At 36.2% G+C, this 19,225-nt stretch overlaps 1 non-coding gene across 1 annotated transcript; it reads right to left on the bottom strand.

The window, feature by feature from the left end:
* Positions 1 to 9,045: 9,045 nt before the first annotated feature.
* Positions 9,046 to 9,152, bottom strand: LOC128287633 (small nucleolar RNA R71). Its single transcript, XR_008278332.1, has one exon. It is a non-coding gene; the product is annotated as a small nucleolar RNA R71 (small nucleolar RNA).
* Positions 9,153 to 19,225: the final 10,073 nt, after the last annotated feature.

Consider the following 19,225-nt stretch of genomic DNA (forward strand, 5'->3'; position numbering starts at 1 on the left):
AGTTTCTTTTCTCTCTCCTAGGGTTTCCATGTGTTTTAGGTTGAAGATGACATAAAATAAGATGATTTGTTTTATCATCTTTTTAATTAATTAAGTATTTTGGTATTTTCAATTTAGTCCTTGGCCTTTTTTTATATTTCCATGGATGAGTCATTAAGAAAAATCTACATACTTTTCTTAATGGTCTAATTACCATATAAGAACTTCAAGTTTTGAATTCCATAGCTATTTGATACCTATAGCTACTAGAATTCAACTTTCGCATTTTATGCGATTTAACCCTTCTCGTAATTAAGCACTTAAGTGATTTTTGATGAAAACATGATTTGGGGACTAAAATGTAAAGTTATGAAAATTGATGAAAAATTTTAAAATTTATAGAAAATATTTGTTGTAAATTTTATGTTAAAATTTCAGTTAGGCTTGGAATAAGGAGTAAATTGCATGAATTTTATTTTCCGAGCCTAAGGACGAAATTGGAATTTATTGAAAAGTTGGGGGCAAAACGGTAATTTTACCTAGGATGTAAGTCCAAATGAATATGTAATGTGTGTAATTGATGATTAAAGTTATTTATGTAGATACAGACAACACAAATTTAAGGTTAGATTGAGGAAAAGGAAAGGTTTCAGATTAGTAGCCTCTGATCGTCAAAAGTCCTACGCTGATTTGAAACGAAAAGAAATAGAATTTCAAGTCGGTGACAAGGTATTCTTGAAAGTATCACTTTGGAAGAAAGTTCTCCGGTTTGGTCGTAAAGGAAAACTGAGTCCACAGTTTATTGGACCATATGAGATTACAGAAAGAATCAGACCGGTTGCATATCGGTTAGCTTTACCTCTAGAACTTGGTCGGATTCATAATGTTTTTCATGTGTCTATGCTACAATGGTATCGATTCGATCCTTCACATGTTCTTTCTCCAACAGAGGTAGAGATTCAGCCTGATATGACATATAGTGAAGAACTGATGAAAATATTAGCTCGGGAAACAAATGAGTTAAGAACTGAAAAGCTAGCATTAGTAAAAGTTCTTTGGCAACAACATGGTATAGAAGATTCTACCTGGGAACAGGAGGATACTATGAGGAAGCAATACCCGAATCTTTTTACTGGTAAGATTTTCGAGGACGAAAATCCTTAAGGAGGGAGAGTTGTAACATCCCAATCTCAGTGAAATCGGAACAATGGTTTTGGGACCACAAATCCGATCCGAAAATAAGATTTATTTTTATTCTATTACAAAGTCCATAATATGTTAGAAATGTCATGTGAAAATTCCGATAAGAAAATTTTATTGATTATGTACTTGATTATGGGATGGACTAAATCGCATAAAATGCAAAAGTTGAATTCTAGTAGCTAGAAGGATTAAATAACTTTGGAATTCAAAACTTGAGGTCCTTATATGACAATTAGACCATTAAAGAAAAGTATGTAGATATTTTGGTGACTCATCCATAGAGATTTAGAAAAAGGGCAAGGATTAAATTGAAAATTGACTTAACTTAATTAATTAAAAGATGATAAAAGAATTATCATCTTATTTTTCTCACCATCTTCCCCAAAAATACATGGAAACCCTAGGAGAGAGAGAAAAAACTTTCATGGCTTAATTGGGTAAGTTTTCTTGTCCCGTTTTTAGTAATTTTGATATTTTTGAAACTGGGATCGCTGAATCTATCTATTTGGAGGATCAATTTGAAAAGTTATCAAGGTATGGAAATTAGGTCATGGATGAATATGCTGAAAATTTAAAATTTATGGTAGAAAATGAAAGTTTTTTGATAGATAAACAAATTTTACAAAGTGATTTTTGATGAAAACATGATTTAGGAACTAAAATGTAAAATTGTGAAAATTGATGAAAAATTCAAAAATTTATAGAAAATATGTGCTGTAAATTTTATGTTGAAATTTTGGTTATGCTTAGAAGAGAGAGCAGATTGCATGAATTTCATTTTCCGAGCCTAGGGATGAAATTGGAATTTACTGAAAAATTGGGGGCAAAATGGTAATTTTGCCTAGGATGTAAATCGAGTCCAAATGAATAAGTAATGTGTGAAATTGATGATTAAATTTATTTATGTAGATACGGGCAACACAAATTTGAGGTTAGATCGAGGAAAAGGAAAGGTTTCGGATTAGTAGATTATTTACGTGAACAAGTGTCGAGGTAAGTTCGTGTAACTTAATCGAGCATGTAAATATGTTAACTATGATTGTATAAAATATGATTTACATTTATGTGAATATTATAAATGTGTGAATAATTGCATGTTCGAAAATGTTGCAAAAAGGGTAAAGTCTCGTTTGAATATTGAATTTCGATGAATATATATGCTTTTCCAAAATGAATGAGGTCTTGCATTTGTTGCTGACGAGATTTAGCTCAGATGAGTAATCCTATTAACCTTGTTATAGAAAGGATTTAGCCCAGACGGGTATTCCTGATATAATTCCTCTTGAGCATATGATATAATTAGGATTTAGCCTGGACTGGTAACCCTAATTAAGCTCTTCTGAGCATACGTTACATAAAGGATTTGGCCTGGACTAGTAATCCTAAAATTTGATATGTGGCTCGAGAGTGTGTTCTTTGATTAAATGCCCTAATGGGTACTCTTGAATAATAATTGACAGGTTATTGAATTGTACACCTTGAGTGTACTACTTGAGTATCCATTGGAATTTCAATCATTCAACGGTCACAACTCTTGGCATGATAGGAGAGTTATGGGATGAAATGTATAATGTCATGAAGGAAAATTGTATAATGAGTTCATCTATGTTTCCTTGATGTATATGAAAATTTTGTGACTAACATGTTTGATTGAGTGCATGTGTTTAGGCAATTTTGCCTGGTTGATGGAAAACATGATTTTGTATGCTTAGATTTAATAAACGGGATTGGTAAGTTTAGTTTCCGTTATACGAACTTAATAAGCATGTAATGCTTACTCTATTTTATTTTCCCCTATTTTATAGAGCTCGGAAGCTCACAAAGGTTGGAGGTCATTGGAGCATCATCACATTATCCAATAGCTTATTTTGGGTATATATAGTGAAATCATTTTGGTAGTTTGACACTTCCAACCATACAATGCCTCATAAGGTGCCATTTTTAGACTCGTCTGAAAATTATTGTTATAGGTAAACTCAACCAAAGGTAAGTACTTTTACCAACTACCTTGGAATTCTAGAACACAACATCTCAACATGTCTTCCAAGGTTTGAATCACTCTCTCAGATTGGCCGTCGGTTTGTGGATGAAAGGCGGTACTAAAATTCAATCTCATGCCTAGGGCTTCTTGCAACTTTTTCCAAAATCATGAGGTAAACCTTGGATCTCTATCCGATATGATCGGTAAGGATATTCTGTGAAGTCCCACAATTTCAGAAATATATAACTGAGCCAATTTATCAAGTGAGTAGTTTGTATGTACTGGGATAAAATGAGCCGACTTCGTCAATCGATCAACAACGACCCACACCGCATCTTTCTTACTCAGTGTCAAAGGTAAGACTTTTACAAAATCCATGGTAATTCGATCCCATTTCCACTCGAAAACCATGATAGCTATAACAATCCTGAAGGTGCTTGGTATTCGGCTTTCACCTGTTGACAAATTAAGCCGTTATACATTTTTCTTCAAGTCATTATACATTTTGGTACTATTGAGGTGTACTAACAGACGACTATTGTATGCTTCATGCAAAATCTTATGAATCAACTTGGTATCTTTAGGGACGCAAATCCTATCTCGAAACATTGAACAACCATCAAAATCAATCCAAAAATCAGATTCAAAACCCGACTCACACTGAGCTCTCTTTGCTTGTAAATCATTGTCATTATTCTGAGTTTCACAAATTTCTTGAAGAAATATCGGCCTAGCTCTTAACTCTGCTACAACCATACTGTCATCTAACAAAGCCAACCGAGCATCCATAGCTCTCAAAGCAAATAAAGATTTTCTACTTAGGGCATCGGCGACCACGTTTGCCTTTTCCTGATGATAGCTGATTATTAACTCATAATCTTTTATCAACTCTAACCATCTCCGTTGCCTTAGATTTAAGTCCTTTTGAGTCATCAGGTATTTCAAACTCTTGTAATCAGTGAATATTTGGCATGCCTCACCATACAAATGGTGTCTCCAAAAGTTTAATGCAAACACAATGGCGGCTAGCTCCAAGTCATGTGTCGGGTAATTTTTCTCATGCAGTTTCAATTGTCTAGATGCATAGGCTATCACTTTGCCTTCTTTCATAAGAACACATCCCAACCCATTCAAGGATACATCACTAAAGATCACAAACTCCTTTCTCGGTTTGGGTTGAACTAGCACCGGAGCCTCAGTTAACAGCACTTTCAATTTCTTGAAACTTTGTTGGCACTTCTCCGTCCACTTGAACTTAACATCCTTTTGCAATAACCTCATCATTGGAGTAGCAATCACTGAAAACCCCTTAACAAACCATCTGTAATAAATAGCTAAGCCCAAAAAGCTTTTGACCTCTGTTACATTCCTCGGTGGTTTCTAATCAACAATGGCTGAAATCTTATTCGGGTCAACTCTAATACTGTTTCCCGAAACAATGTGTCCTAAAAACCCAACTTCACGAAGCCAAAATTTTCTTTTACTGAACTTGACATACAACTGCTTGTCCCTCAAAGTCTATAAAATAGTTCTCAAGTGCTCGGTATGCTCTGCCTCATCTCTTGAATTAATCAGAATATTATCAATGAACACCACAACAAACTTGTCCAAATATGGCTGAAATGTTCGATTCATTAAATCCAAAAACACGGCAGGAGCATTCGTTAACCCAAATGGCCATACCTCATTTTGAAGCCAGTTTCAGGCACATCTGACTCTTTAACCCGCAACTGATAGTAGCTGGAACTTAGGTCTATCTTTGAAAATATCGTGGCTCCTTTCAATTGGTCAAACAGATCATCAATCCTTGGCAAAAGATACTTATTCTTTATTGTCACCTTGTTGAGTTATCGGTAATCTATACATAGCCTTATCGAACTATCTTTCTCTTTCAAAAATAAAACGGGAGCACCCCAAGGTGAAGAGCTCGGTCTCGCAAAGCCCTTGCCAGTCAACTTTTGTAAATGGACTTTTAACTCTTTTAATTCCATTGTGGCCATCCTATACAGAGCAATCAAAACAGGTGTAGCACCAGGAATCAAATCAATTTCAAACTCTACTTCCCGAATAGGAGGTAACCTAGGCAATTCTGCCGGAAACACGTTCGGATATTCATTTACTATTGGTACCGACTCAATTTTTGATTCAGACTCTTTAGTGTTCAACACAAAGGCAAGGTAAGCTTCATAACCCTTTCTCACACATTTCAAAGCAGACATGGAAGAAATCACCGCAAGAATGCCATTTAATTCATCTGGTTCAACCCAAAGAACATTACCATTCTCACATTTTAGTTTAATAAATTTTCTTCCACAATTCGCTACCACATCATGAGTGATTAACCAATCCATACCAAGAATTACATTAAATTCATCAAACGATAATAGTATGAGATTAGCCGAAAAACAATGACCTCTAATCATTAAAGGGAAATTTTTACACACTTTATCAACTAACACATACTTGCCTAATAGGTTTGACACCTTTATCACGAATTCAATAGACTCAACAAGAAAGTTCATATCAGAAACCAGTTTCATGCAAACATACGAATGGGTAGACCCCGAATCAATCAAAGCAACAATAGTAGTATCATAGATAGTAAATGTACCTGTAATCACATTAGGAGATGAGGCCTCTTTGCGAGCGCGAATGGCATAGGTCCTTACAGGTGCCCTACCCTCGGGTTTCACAGCGGACTCCCTAGGTGCACCCTTACTACTTGTTCCACTACCCAGATTCCTCTGAGGTCTTCCTCTATTAGTAGCACTATTTGATCTTGTTCATTGAAAATTTCCCATTTCTGTCCTCTCGGGACAATCTCTAATAAAGTGGTCAGGGGAACCACATTTAAAACAAGTTCTATCACCCCCTTGACACTGGCCAAGATGATGTCTCCTACACTGGGAACATCTAGATTTATTGGGTCGAGCATTCCCAACACTAGCAATCGAAGTAGTCTGAACTTTCGAAATCGTGTACTGTTTAACCCTGTTCTTGCTCGAATACCCAATAGAAGCACTAGATTGAGTAGTGAACTCTCTCGACTTTTTAGATGAAGATTGGAAGGTTTTGCTTAGTTGTCTCTTCCTCGAGTCTCGAGACTCCAGATTAGCTTTTCGCTTTTCTTTAGTCAATTCTTTAGCCTTGTACGCTCTCTCGACCTACACAACAAACTTCTTCAACTCAAGGATACCAACCAACAATCTAATGTCTTCGTTCAACCTATCCTCAAACCTTTTACACTTGATGGCTTTAGTAGATACACATTCCCGAGTGTATTTGCTAAGTTTCACAAACTCACGTTCATATTCGATAACTGTCATTTTACCCTATTTCAACTTGAGAAACTCCTTCCTCTTTTGATCCATAAACCTTTAACTGATTTACTTCTTGCGAAAATCCTCTTGGAAAAACTCCCTAGTCACTTTCTCCCTCGGCACAACCGATATGAGGGTGTTCCACCACTGCTAGGCCGAATCTCTTAGAAGCGATACAACATACTTCATGCACTCTTTCGGTGTGCATGACAACTCATCAAAGACCCGGATAGTGTTCTCGAGCCAAAATTTTACTTTTTCTAGATCATCATCAATGTTAGCTTGTAACTCTTCGGCTTCTTGTTTTCTAATTCGGTCAACTAGGGGCCTTTCCCTTCTCACCATCTCAACAACTTGGGGGGCTACAAGGGTAGGCTGAGGAATAGGCAGGGGTGGGGGAGGTTGAACACCTGGGTTTGTCCGAACAAACTTGGTGTACCAAGCATTCATCATGTGGAGAAAGGCTTCTCCATATCCTTCTCCTCTACTAACCGTCTGGTAAACCATAATATATACATATTTTTTTACCCCATGTTTAACATATTTATGAATGATTTTTCCTTAGTTTCATTGAATTCGATGCTCCTAATCCTTTAATTTCATGTTTTATACTTAGGAGAGCTTAGGATAGCAAAAGGAGCATGAAACGGGTGAAAAACGGACAAATTGGGCCTAATTCAGTGTTTCACACGGCCTAGGCATTTTCACGCGGGTAAACCACACGCCCTTATGTGACACACGAGCAGGCCACACGCCAATGTGTCATGGCCGTGTCGACATTAAACCAAGTCAGAATTTCACACGGCCTAGCACCTGCACACGGGCGTGCCACACGGTCGTGTCCCTGTCGAGCCCAAGTCCAATTCTACTCGGAAAAGGCTCATTTTGAGGGTCTTTGAAGGAGTCCAAAGACTATATAAACACCCTAGAAGACGATTAAAGGGGACACACAGAGTAGAAGGCAAAAAATACTCAAGGATAACCATCGAAATCCGCTCAGAAGCAGGATCTACTTCAAGCCTGAAGATCTCCATTCAATTTCCTTAGAAGTTCTTTGGGTTCTTTATGTTTTGTTATTTTCCCAATTTTGAGATGTTTTCCATTATTATGAACTAAACTCCCTAAATACCTAAGGGAGATGAAACCTAAGACGGATCTTATTACTATTTGAATTATATGATAAATACTTGTTCTTATTCTTAATTGCGAGTTCTAATTCTTGCTTTAATATTCCAAGATATTAATTCAGGTTTTTGATGTGCTTATTCAGTGGAGCAAAAGTCCCTGTTTAAGAGTAGGTCATTCATATTTAAGCGGAGTTGCACGCAATCCTAAAGATAGGACGACATAAATCAGCCAGATTAGAGTCAAATCTAATAAGGGAATCCATAGATCGAGTTAATACAACAATAGGGGTTTTAATTAGAAAGAGATTTCGATTAATCAACCTAGAGTCAGTTGTTTTTAGTCTCAAGAGAGATAATAACATAAACTAGGGATTTCTACGGATTAAGTCAAGTGATAAATCGTCTAATTCAGAAGTAATAAGTGAAGTCTAGGTGGATTCATCCTTGGGTATTGTCTTCTCCATCGATTTTCCAGAAAGTATTTCCCAATTTTAATCTCTGTTGTAATCTTAGTCAATTAGATAATTAGTTTTAGTTTAAAAACATCCTTTAATTCTTAGGTTAGATAATAAAAAGATAGTAATTACTAGTACTTTTAGTCCTCGTGGATACGGTATTCGCGGTCTCACCATAACTATACTATTGTTCGATAGGTGCACTTTTCTTAGTCAAATTTTTAGTTAGTTTCACGACCATCAAGTTTTTAGCACCGTTGCAGGGGACTAAGATATTAGGAACGCTTTATTTTTATTACTTTAGCCATTTTTACTTTTATTGCAATTTACTTCTTGCTTTTAGTTTAATTTTCCTTAACTAAATTTTTCTTTTCAATTGCTTTTTGCATGTGTCTCTAGTTTATGACTAGGAGGAACCCATCAGGACCTTTGCTTTTTGACAGTGAGATCGAGAGCGCAGCTCGCAGAAACTGAAGAGAAAAAAGGTGAAGCCTACAACACATATAGGAAGGGCACAAGGACGACGCCAATAACACTAAGGAGATGGCTAATAATCAGAATAATCCGTTACCTCCTGTGGTTGCTGCAAATCCAGTAGATCAGAATCCTGCTCCTCGTACTATGTATGATTATGCTAAACCTAATTTAAAAGGAACTGAATCGAGTATAGTTAGACCTTCTGTTGCTGCAAATAATTTTGAACTGAAACCTAACACGATTCAAATGATGCAATAGTTTGTTCAGTTTGATGGTTTGTAGGACGAGGATCCAAACACTCATTTAGCAAATTTTCTAGAATTCTGCGACACCTTTAAGATTAATGGTATTTCTGACGATGCCATTCACCTTCGGTTGTTTCCCTTTTCATTAAGGAATAAGGCTAAACAGTGGTTGACCTTGTTACCACGAGGGTCAATCACCACTTGGGAATAAATGACCAAAAAAGTTTACTTAAATATTTTCCGTTGGCTAAAACGGATAAATTAAGGAATTATATCTCTTCTTTTGTGCAGATGGATTTAGAAACTCTTTATGATGCATGGGAGAGATACAAGGATTTATTGAGAGGGTGCCCTCACCATGGGTTACCTCTATGGTTGTAGGTTCAGACTTTTACAACGGTGTGAACCCTTCAACAAGGCAACTTATCGACGTAGCCGCCGATAGAACTTTAAACAACAAAAAACCTGAAGAGGCTTATGAATTTATTTAAGAGATGTCACTGAATAACTATTAGTGGCAAGTCATGAGAATGAAGCCGATAAAAGCAGCTGGTGTTTTCAGCCTCGACGCGGTCACTATGCTGTCTAACTAGGTAGAACTTTTAAATAAAAAGATTGATGGTTTGTATGGTTCTACTCAGGTACATCTAGTGATGAGCTGTGATTCAAACAGAGGATGAGTACACAACACAGATTATCCATCCTTCAACTCTCGCACTAAAGAGGAACAAGTCCATTATATGGGTAATACTTCTAGACCTCAAAATAACCCGTACAGTAACACTTATAATGCCAGTTAGAGGAACTATCCCAATTTCTCGTGGGGTGGTCAAGGAAATCAAAGACCATAACATCCTTTAGGTTTTCAACAACCACCTTACCAACAAGAGAAGAAATCAAACCTTAAAGAGATGCTCACAAAATTCATCTCGGTGTCAGAAACTCGTTTTCAGAATACCGAAATAGCGTTTGAAACTCATTTTTAGAATACCGAAATAGCGTTTAAGAATTAGAAAGCGTCGAGTCAAGGGCTCGAAACTCAAATAGGACAACTTGCTAATTTGATCACTGAACGACCATAAGGTAGCCTACCAAGTAACACTGAAACTAACCTAAGGGAGCAACTTCATGCCATTATGTGCACAATGATGAAGAGTTAGTCGAAGATGCACCGAAACCAGGGCAAGACAATGTGGCAGATAACTGTAAGGTTGATGTAAGAAAAGAGTATAAACCTCGTGTGCCATACCCCAATGTGACAAGGAAAGACCACACAAATGAACAATTAGGTAAGTTCCTTAAATTATTAAAAAAAGTACATATTAACTTACCGTTTATTGAAGCTCTTTCGTTGATGCCAAACGCAGTTAAATTTTTAAATGAGCTTTTAGCAAATAAATGAAAGTTAGATGATTCATCACACGTGGAGCTAAACACAGTATGCTCAGCCATTTTACAAAATAAGCTACCTAACAAACTAAAAGATCTAGGGAGTTTTACTATTCCTTCTTTAATTGGTAGTTTTAAATTTTAAGAATGCGTTGGCTGATCTAGAGGCGAGCATTAATGTCATGCCTTATAAAATGTTTAAACAACTCAGTCTTGGGAAACCCAAACAAACTGCGATGAACATTCAATTGGCAGATAAAATAATTAGATTTTCTAGGTGTATTATTGAAGACGTGCTTGTCAAAATTGATAAATTTATATTCCCAGTTGACTTTGTTGTTCTAGACATGGATGAGGATAGTGATGTACCTTTAATTTTAGGAAGGCCCTTTTTAGCAACTACTAGAACTATCATAGATGTTGGCACAAGTGAATTGATACTTCGTGTAGGAGATTACACGATTAAACTTCAAGCTCGTGATTTAGCTAATATATCTAGTAATCAAGGCAATTGTTTAGGTTGTATTAACTCGAGTAATGTTAAGGCGCAAACTTCTTTTCAGGAATCCCCTAGGAAGAACATGATAGAGCCTCATCCTAATCCATGCGACAAAAATAGAACAACTCATGAAGAACGAAGGCTTTAGATCGATGAACTAGACGAATGGCGAACACATGTCAAGGAAAAACCAAAAGCACACGATGAATCAAAGCGACACCACGATAAGCGTAGGGATGAAACAAAGAAATTTAAGGTCGGGGAAAAAGTATTGTTAGATGAAAAGGACCCTAGAATTGCTACTTCAGATCTAATTACAAACAGAGTGACTTTTTTTATGGTACTTAATGTTTTCCCATAAGGCACAGTTGAGGTACATCATTCTGAATTTGACACTTTCAAGGTAAATATTACTCGACTTAGATTGTATGTGGATAATAGAATCGGCAGTAAGAAAGAGGGGTCTCAACTCCTCAAACCTCCATGACCGTGCAAATATAAGGTAAGTCGAGCTTAGACTTTAAATAAGTGCTTCTCGGGAGGCAATCCGAGCACTAACACCACTAACCTATTTATTTTATCTATTTTTCATGTTTTTATATAGGAACAGTAACCTACATGGCCTGGACACATGGGCGTGTCCTTGGCCATGTCGAAATAGGGCTAAAAATCCCCAAGTATCGAGCCATACAACTATAAATTCAATCAACACGGCCGTGTGAAGCAGACAGCCAGTATACACGGGCGTGTCTCAAGCCGTGTGAAAAGTGGAGATAAATTTTCAAAGTTTAAACAAGTCAGAGAGTTACACGGGTCAGGCACACGGTCGTGTGTATGGACACCACACTGGCATGGGAGAAGCAAACAACGTAGCACATGACCGTACGATACAGCCATGTGAACCACATAGACTAGACACACGGGCGTGTCCCAAGCCGTGTGACGAATGGACATTCAATATTCATGATTAACACGGGCTAAACTCGAGCCACACGCCTGTGTGACATAGCCGTATGGCCCAACACAGGCCTCACACGACTGTGTCCCTTTTAAACCCCCCAACCCTAACATTTTTTGTCTTCTTCTTCTCAAATTTTCCCCCCAAGCCCTAGCCGCTGTAGCCCCCTCTCCCCTTACACCGGCCACTACCTAGCTCCTCTTCTTGCTCTCCCTTTCTTCTTCTTTCCTTTCTCTTTCTTTTCTTTCTTTCCTTTCTTTCTTTTCTCTTTCTTTCCCTTTCTTTCCCTCGTCCTCTTTCTTCCTCATTTTTCTCTTAACTGTACAGCCACCAGCCCACCCCCTCGCCACCGTAGCCCCACCGTCTGACCCTTCGCCCGTCGACACTGCCTTTCGTCCAAAGTCTGGTCACTAACCATCACCGTCGGGTCCCCCTTGATACTCATTACTCTTTTATTCTTATTATTTATTTATTTAATTATCTATTTTATTATCCATTATTTACTGCATAAATAGTATTATTATTAGTTATATAATCGGTTTTAGCATTATTGATTTACCCTCTGATTAATTTGGGTACTGTTTTAGAGTAGTCTACTATATACTTATTGGTTGAATTCATTGTTCCTCATTCTATTCCAATTTGTTCCTATCATTAGGTTCATTCTCTCATTTAGGTATTGTTACTTATTTCTATTATAATTAGCGTATTATAGTTCCTTGTTCCTATCCTTAGCTATTCTATCATGACTTATTTTTTTTCCGTATTATTTTATCCCATTTTCCCATACCAATATCACCATATTATTTTTGCATAATAGGATTTTAGTACACATTGTTTAGAAATAAATTATTATTTAGGATTACTTATACTTTGCGTTATCAGCTCTCATTTAAATAATTCGTGATCATTTCCTTATTTACTGACAAACTCCTCTACTTTTACAAGAATACCGTGACGAACACACGAGGCAAGAAGACTGTCGTCCCCGCTTCGAAAAAGCAGAAGGGTCCTGTCGCAACCTCCTCGAGCGCCTCGACCAAAGCTCGTCATCCTTTGCTTCGATTTTTTTCAGGCCCACAGGACGACTTGTTTCAGCTTCTTCGAGTATGACCATTAAGAATGGGTTGATGCATTGACTGGACTGCATTCGAGCAGGTCGGACTAGCTGATGAGGTCTATGCTTTCGTTACCATTGCCCCATTGGAATGATTCTTTACGATTATCGAGCCCACCTATTCAGAGCTCACCCTGGAGTTTTGCACTACGTTCCATCTACAACATGTGATGAATACCCATGATGAGGCCGGTACTATCACTTTCTGACTTGGTGGCTTAGTGCAACATATGAGCATCATCGAGTTTGGCGCAGCTTTGGGCATATACATGATGACTTTATAGGTGCCAAAAACTTTCTCCACCTCTACCGTTACATCCATTACTCACCTTCATGCTGTTGGACCGATCTCATAGCTAGTCAGATCTGTTATGACGTGAGTCGCTCAAAGGCGACATCTCTTTCTTCGGCTTTACGATATATCCACGCTTTATTAGCTTACACGTTGACTGGCAGGAGAGAGAGCACAGGAGTTGTAGGCACTACTGACGCATACTATCTTTGGAGCATGGCGACTAGTCACATCTTTGATTTGGCATACTTTATTACCCTTTCTTTTCGCCATTAGATTGACCGCCATAGAAAGGGTCCCATCTACTTTAGTCCCTACGTGACTCTTATCGTTTGGCACTTTGGCCTCTTCGACACTCCAGAGATGTCATCAACACTCACACTAGTAGGCCAGATGACTCCTCAGGGAATTTCTAGTATGATCCACATGAGGATGATAGAGCAACACCGTGGATTTGACCCTCCTCAATACAGACTAGTTCACTCTGATGACTAGGATGAGCTAGAGGATATTAATGATGATGTCCCTCCCCCTCACGAGGACCCACACCCACTGCCACCACCAACAAGTCATCAACCTCCCGCTACCACTTTGACCGATATATCCGAGCCACTCATTCACTTTGAGCAACAACATTTTGTGAGGTTTGACAGCATCGAGGCAATGTTGCAGCAGATCTGCCAGCACTTCCACATCTCGCCGCCACCACCACCAACTTGTGATGTTGACGCATCCGATGATGAGGACCTTTGAGTCCATTTATTTTATTATTATTTTTTAATTTTTAATTTTAATTTTTTTCCTTTTATTTATTTTTGAAGACTTATGTTTTATATTATGAACTATGTTTTTTTATGGTTATTATCAAGTAACCCATAATTCCCTTCCACAGTTGTGTTTATTTTCTTACTAGTAACTCAGAATCATGCCTTTCATTAGCCTTATATACAATTCTAGCTTCCCCTATTCCAAAGATTTCATCCAAAAATTCAGGGCAGTTTCGCTTCTCTCCCTCTCTTCTGATATTATGCTTATATTGTTATTATCTATCTTTATACATTGAGAACAATGTACATCCTAAGTGTGGAGAGTTATTTTGATTCTTAGAAAATCCCTGAATTTTTATCTCATTCTCAATTAATTTCCTCAGACTATTATTAGAGTAAATTCTGATTGATTTATAATTTTTATTAATATGTTTTGAATTTAATCATAGGGAATTGTGCATTGATTGTTTAAACTTTAAAGGCATTAGAGAATCAAGCATGATAAGTTGACTTTTGAGAATTAAAATTGCTAGGTTGTTAAGTTAACTTTTGAGAATTAAAATTGCTAGGTTGTTTACTTGAATTGAGGTATTATCTTGAAGTTTTGAATTTACAGGATTGACATCAAATACCCATAATTTTCGTGAGATTTTGAGCCTTTTAGAGCATATAACTTTCTTGCTCACTGATTTTATTGGTTATGGGTGTGTCAACATTGATTTGTTATTCTAGAACTTACTTCGATTATGCGTGTCAAGACCACACCTTTGAGTTGATATATTGAGATGATACAGGCACTTAGGTTTTTTCCCATTTACCCCATAAAAAGCCTACTTACATAATTGACCCCTAGTGAACCCCTTTGAACCTTAACCATTGTTTCTTGATTTTTCATTTAATGTTAACCCACAACTTAACCCTTTTTGATTCGTTAAGAAATTTTTCTTTTTTATTTATTTATTGACTCCCTTTTTATTGAGATTTGATTTGATTAGTTACCTAACTATGTTCGCTCATTTCATTTCCTAAATTATTTCTTATTATGTACTTTCCATTATTGTACTTGTTCTTATTCTAAAAAAATGTATATTTATATTCATTCAGTTACATATTGTTCTAAAGAGCTTGGATAAGTTAAAGTCATTATATTGAGAGAAAATGTCACTTCTTTAGTTTTGGATAGTCTTAATTTTAGCAATTTGTTTTTTTAAATTCAGTAATTAGCTTAAGTATTCTAAGTTTGGTAACTTATTAAATTAATCTTGATTCTAACCCTCTCCTTTTCAGCCTTTATCCACACCTTTAACCCAAGCCCTATTACAACCCTGTTAAAGACCTTTTGATTTGTGTATCTGTAATATCCTGAATTAGGGCTTAATCGGAATAGTGGTTTCGTGACCATAAATCTGAGATAGAAATAATTATTTTACAATGATTTTAATGTTTATGATATGATTGCATGATTGTGTGAAAATTTCGTGATGAAATTCTATGCCTAAAGTGCTTAAATTGAAAGTAGGGACTAAATCGAATAAGTTGCAAAACTTGCATTCTAGAAGTTTTTAGTATGAAATTGTTTTGGAATATTAATGAGGAGGTCTTAAATAGCAATTTGACCAATTTTAAGTTCATGGACAAAATTAGGACATGGAAGGAATTTTTGGAAAGTTTAGTAGTAAGGGTATTTTGGTCATTTAGTTATTAAAATGAATTAAAAACAAAATTAAAAGCCAATTTTTGTCCATCTTCTTCATTAGGCCGAAATTTCAAGGGTTTTCCATAGCTAGGGTTTGTTTCAAGCTTCCAAGCTCCATAGTAAGTGATTCCAAGCCCCGTTTTTAATGTTTTTTACGTTTTTGGAATCTCGAAAGCTCGATTAAGCTTATGCTAGCAATAATTCAACCTAGGGTTTATATTTGGAAAAATACCCATAGGTGAAATTTGTGTATTTTGATGTTTTATGATAGAATATGGGGTTTTAAATTATGTTAGACAACTTGTGCTACTCGGTTTTTAGTGAAAACGAGTAAAAGGGCTTAATCGGCAAAAATACCTAATAGTCACAAGTATATGTTAGAGAGAGAATTTGATGTTGACATAGAAGGGAAAAGTGATCAGCATGTTATAAAACATAAGAATAAGGAATAAAGTTTAATTCCTGAGCCTAGGGGAAAAAGTGTAATTATGCAAAAGTTTGGGGGCAAAAGTGTAATTTTTTTAAAGTTCGTATTAAATGCTGTTTTGATAAATGTATGTATTAAATAAGATTAATTTGGTATTATAGATCAAGAAAAACGAGATTCAAGTCGTGATCGAGGAAAAGAAAAGATTGTGGACTAAATTGCAAAATCTTTATATTTTGGTACCAAGGTAAGTTCATGTGTAAATAATGTAGCATAAATGTTATTTTTAAGTTATTAATGTTAATTATATGATATGCTGATTTTTAATCGTGAAATATTATGCTTTGTGGTTAATGTTGAGTAATATGCAAATTATGTTTACTACTTGATAAATATGAATTGCTACCGAGTATCGGTTTCGATATTCCGTGGAAGACGGCAAAGATGTGTGATCGAGGAAAATGCCCGTTTGAACCTTAGGAATAGATTAGGATACAAGTGACATGTCACTAGGATGGTTGAGCATCCGAACTCGTTGAGTTGAGTCCGAGTTCACCTATGGATGCGAATGTCCGAACTCGTTGAGTTAAGTTCGAGTTCGTGAGATGTAACTAGGCATCCGAACTTGTTGAGTTGAGTCCGAGTTCACTTATGGATGCGAACGCCAGAGCTCGTTGAGTTGAGTCCGAGTTCACTTAGGGGCGGGTTACATGATTTCTTGATTACATATGAGGCACTTATGTGCAAATTATCCGTGTATCCGAAGTTGTATTCGATGTGTTCAACGGGTGAAATTTCTAGTGAAATGGAAGAACACTTAAGATGCAAGTGACGTTTTGGTAAGTGTTGTGAAATGGACACTTTGGACAGGTATGTTCTTAACCCTCGGGTTGAAAATAGATACAACAACGATAAGGTGGTAAGATGATGAATGATGTTTAGAAATATGACATATGTTTTGGTGATACCATGCTAAAGTTGTTTGGTATATTTGTATTGTTATGTTACTTGTTATTTACGTATGAACTTACTAAGCATTTATGCTTACTCCTCCTCTTTATTTACTGTAGTTTTGAACAAGCCATTTCGGAATCGGACGGGTCAAGGTTCGATCACACTATCCAAAGGACTTTTATCTTGGTAAATGGCTTGTACAACTACTTAAGTATGGCATGTATAGCAATATACCTATTTTGTGTAAATAATTTTATGATATGACCATGTTTGGTTGAGAAAATGTTTGATATTGATAAGTCATGGTGATGGCTAATTTAGATCTGTTTGATATCATGGAAGTTTAACGAGGTTATCTAGTTCATAAAAATTCATGGAAAGATGAAACTTGCCTTAAAAGCAGAATATTGTCTGCAGCAATGACATGAAATTGAAAAAATCACTAAAAATATTATAAATGGAACTAATAATGAGTAAGTTATGAAATTGAAGCTTAATGAGTCTATTTTCATGTGGATTGAACAAAACAGGCATATAAATTATATTTTATGAGATATTTAAACTTTTGTGAAACAGGGCCAGAGTGATTTCTGGATCCCCTGTTATGACTTTAAAAATTCATAATAAATTTTTAAAAAATAATTAGAAGTTTTTATTTATATGTACAGATTCCTTATTGAGTCTAGTTTTAATAAAAACAAACCTCATAGTCATTGAAATTCTGTATAAAGAGATATCTGATTCGTAATACACAGATGTCAGAGCAGTCAAACCCTGAAATAGGGGAGACTTTAACTAATAAAATGTACTAATTAGCTCAACCAAAAATTCTAGAAAAAATTAGTAAATATATATATGAGTCTAGATTTAGGGAAAATTTACGGATCTTTATTTCGAGTTTCGTAACTCGAGATATGATTTTTCTTGTAACTGTGATGCGAGTAGCTAGAAAGCTGTGAATGTAGAAACAAATGATTTGAAGTTCTTAAATTGATAAATTATGTTCGGTAACCCCTCAAGCTCGACTCCGGTGATGGTCTCGGGCGTGGGGGCGTTACAATATCATCTCATTTATAGTGGTGGAGATTAGATTTTCATGCAAGCCTATGGTAATAGCTTTTCATGCTTGACTGTTTAGGGCTAATTACTAAACCTTAAACACTTTGAGTGATTTGGGTGAATCTTTAGTGAGGATGCCAACCCTCGTCGATTTGGAATTAAAGGTATTTACTTAGATAAAGGGGGATACCTATGATTTTATGATTAAAATGCTCAACTTGGATTGTGTGAAACTTTGATGTTCTTTTAGTCAGACTCTCAATATATGATTACTTGTGGTTTACTTAGATACATTATTAATGATAATTATAAGCTGAGAAGAATTTATTTTAATTGAGAGTTGAGGATTTTGCTTGAGGACAAGCAAATGCTTAAGTGTGGGGATATTTGATAAACCATGATATATACATATTTTTTTACCCCATGTTTAACATATTTATGGATGATTTTTCCTTAGTTTCATTGAATTCGATGCTCCTAATCCTTTAATTTCATGTTTTATAATCAAGAGAGCTTAGGATAGCAAAAAGAGCATGAAACGTGCCAAAAAAGGGGCCTAATTCAGTGTTTCACACTGCCTAGGCATTTTCACACGAGTAAACCACACGTCCGTGTGTGACACATGAGCAGGCCACACGTCTATGTGTCATGGCCGTGTCGACATTAAACCTAGTCAGAATTGCATACAGCCTGAGCACCTGCACACGGGCATGCCACACGGCTGTGTCCCTGTAGAGCCCAAGTCTAATTCTACTAAGAAAAGGCTAATCTTGAAGGTTTTTGAAGGATTCCAAAGTTTATATAAATACCCTAGAAGAGGATTAAAGGGAACACGCAGAGTAGAAGGCAGAAAATACTCAAGGATAGCCATCGAAATTAGCTCAGAAGCAGGATATACTTCAAGACTGAAGATCTCCATTCAATTTCCTTAGAAGTTCTTTGGGTTCTTTATGTTTTGTTATTTTCCCAATTTTGAGATGTTTTCCATTATTATGAACTAAACTCCCTAAATACCTAAGGGAGATGAAACCTAGGATGGATCTTATTACTATTTGAATTATATGATAAATACTTGTTCTTATTCTTAATTGTGAGTTCTAATTCTTACTTTAATATTCTAGGATATTAATTCAGGTTTTTGATGTGCTTATTCAGTGGAGCAAAAGTCCCTGTTTAAGAGTAGATCATTCATAATTAAGCGGAGTTGCATGCAATCCTAAAGATAGGACGACATAAATCTGCCAAATTAGAGTTAAATCTAATAAGGGAATCCATAGATC

Source organism: Gossypium arboreum, chromosome 13 (genome assembly GCF_025698485.1).
Source record: "Gossypium arboreum isolate Shixiya-1 chromosome 13, ASM2569848v2, whole genome shotgun sequence".
Lineage (NCBI taxonomy): Eukaryota > Viridiplantae > Streptophyta > Magnoliopsida > Malvales > Malvaceae > Gossypium > Gossypium arboreum.